This window comes from Arachis hypogaea, chromosome 6 (genome assembly GCF_003086295.3).
Source record: "Arachis hypogaea cultivar Tifrunner chromosome 6, arahy.Tifrunner.gnm2.J5K5, whole genome shotgun sequence".
NCBI classification, from domain to species: Eukaryota; Viridiplantae; Streptophyta; class Magnoliopsida; order Fabales; family Fabaceae; genus Arachis; species Arachis hypogaea.
Window position 1 is genome coordinate 76,454,510 of NC_092041.1, and position 2,574 is coordinate 76,457,083.

At 41.6% G+C, this 2,574-nt stretch overlaps 1 non-coding gene across 1 annotated transcript; it reads left to right on the plus strand.

The window, feature by feature from the left end:
* Positions 1–1,792: 1,792 nt before the first annotated feature.
* Positions 1,793–1,900, plus strand: LOC112700156 (small nucleolar RNA R71). Its single transcript, XR_003153074.1, has one exon. It is a non-coding gene; the product is annotated as a small nucleolar RNA R71 (small nucleolar RNA).
* Positions 1,901–2,574: the final 674 nt, after the last annotated feature.

The following is a 2,574-nucleotide window of genomic DNA, read 5'->3' on the forward strand; positions in this document are numbered from 1 at the left end:
AAACATAAAATAACAATGGAAAATAGATAAATATGACATTGGGTTGCCTCCCAACAAGCGCTTCTTTAATGTCATTAGCTTGACAGTGGGCTCTCATGGAGCCTCACAGGTACTCAGAGTAATGTTGGAACCTCCCAACACCAAACTTAGAGTTTGAATGTGGGGGTTCAACACCAAACTTGGAAGTTGGTTGAGGCCTCCCAACACCAAACTTAGAGTTTGACTGTGGGGGCTCTGTTTGACTCTGTTTTGAGAGAAGCTCTTCATGCTTCCTCTCCATGGTTACAGAGGGATATCCTTGAGCCTTAAACACAAAGGATTCTTCATTCACTTAAATGATCAATTCTCCTCTGTCAACATCAATCACAGCCTTTGCTGTGGCTAGGAAGGGTCTGTCAAGGATGATGGATTCATCCATGCACTTCCCAGTCTCTAGGACTATGAAATCAGCAGGGATGTAATGTTCTTCAACTTTTACCAGAACATCCTCTACAAGTCCATAATCTTGTTTTCTTTGAATTGTATGCCATCTCTAGTGAGATTCTTGCAGCTTGCACCTCAAAGATCCCTAGCTTTTCCATTACAGAGAGAGGCATGAGGTTTATGCTTGACCCTAGGTCACACAGAGCCTTCTTGAAGGTCATGGTGCCTACTGTACAAGGTATTGACAACTTTCCAGGGTCATGTCTCTTTTGAGGTAATCTCTGCCTAGTCAAGTCATCTAGTTCTTTGGTGAGCAAAGGGGGTTCATCCTCCTAAGTCTCATTACCAAATAACTTGTCATTTAGCTTCATGATTGCTCCAAGGTACTTAGAAATTTTCTCTTCAGTGACATCTTCATCCTCTTCAGAGGAAAAATACTCATCAGAGCTCATGAATGGCAGAAGTAAATCCAATGGAATCTCTATGGTCAAGTGTGAGCCTCAGATTCCCATGGTTTCTCATTAGGGAACTCATTGGAGGCCAGTGGACGTCCATTGAGGTCTTCCTCAGTGGCGATCACTGCCTCTTCCTCCTCTCCAAATTTGGCCATGTTGATGGCCTTACACTCTCCTTTTGGATTTTCTTCTGTATTGCTTGGAAGAGTACTAGGAGGGAGTTCAGTAACTTTCTTACTCAGCTGACCTACTTGTGCCTCCAAGTTTCTAATGGAGGACCTTGTTTCATTCATGAAACTTTGAGTGGTTTTGATTAGATCAGAGACCATGGTTGCTAAGTCAGAGTGGCTCTGCTTAGAGTCCTCTGTCTGTTGCTAAGAAGATGATGGAAAAGGCTTGCCATTGCTAAACCTGTTTCTTCCACCATTATTGTTGTTGAAACCTTGTTGAGGTCTTTGTTGATCCTTCCATGAGAGATTTGGATGATTTCTCCATGAAGGATTATAGGTGTTTCCATAGGGTTCTCCCATGTAATTCACATCTTCCATTGAAGGGTTCTCAGGATCATAAGCTTTTTCTTCAGATGAAGCATCCTTAGTACTGCTTGGTGCAGCTTGCATTCCAGACAGACTTTGAGAAATCATATTGACTTGCTGAGTCAATATTTTGTTCTAAGTCAATATGGCATTCAGAGTATCAATCTCAAGAACTCCTTTCTTCTGATTCGTCCCATTGTTCACAGGATTCCTTTCAGAAGTGTACATGAATTGGTTATTTGCAACCATTTCAATGAGTTCTTGAGCTTCTACAAGCGTCTTCTTCAGATGAAGAGATCCTCCAGCAGAGCTATCCAATGACATCTTGGACAGTTCAGATAGACCATCATAGAAGATACCTATGATGCTCCACTCAGAAAGCATGTCAGAAGGACACTTTCTGATCAATTGTTTGTATCTTTCCCAAGCTTCATAGAGGGATTCACCTTCCTTCTGTCTGAAGGTTTGGACTTCCACTCTAAGCTTACTCAATTTTTGAGGTGGAAAGAACTTTGCCAAGAAGGTATTGACTAGCTTTTCCCAAGAGTTCAGGCTTTCTTTAGGTTATGAGTCTAACCATATTCTAGCTCTGTCTCCTACAGCAAAAGGGAATAGCATAAGTCTGTAGACCTCAGGGTTAACCCCATTGGTCTTAACAGTGTCACAGATTTGCAAGAATTTAGCTAAAAACTGATGAGGATCTTCCAATGGAAGTCCATGGAACTTGCAATTCTGTTGCATTAGAGAAACTAATTGAGGCTTAAGCTCAAAGTTGTTTGCTCCAATGGCAGGGATAGAGATGCTTCTCCCATAGAAGTCAGGAGTAGGTGCAGTAAAGTCACCCAGCACCTTCCTTGCATTGTTGGCATTGTTGTTATTTTCGGCTGCCATGTCTTCTTCTTTGAAGATTTCTGTTAGGTCCTCTACAGAGAGTTGTGCTTTAACTTCTCTTAGTTTTCGCTTCAAGGTCCTTTCAGGTTCAGGGTCAGCCTCAACAAGAATGCTTTTGTCTTTGCTCCTGCTCATATGAAAGAGAAGAGAACAAGAAAATATGGAATCCTCTATGTCACAGTATAGAGATTCCTTGAGGTGTCAGAGGAAAAAGAAAAATAGAAGGAAGAGGTAGAAGAATTCGAACTTAGAAAGATAGAGTTCGAATT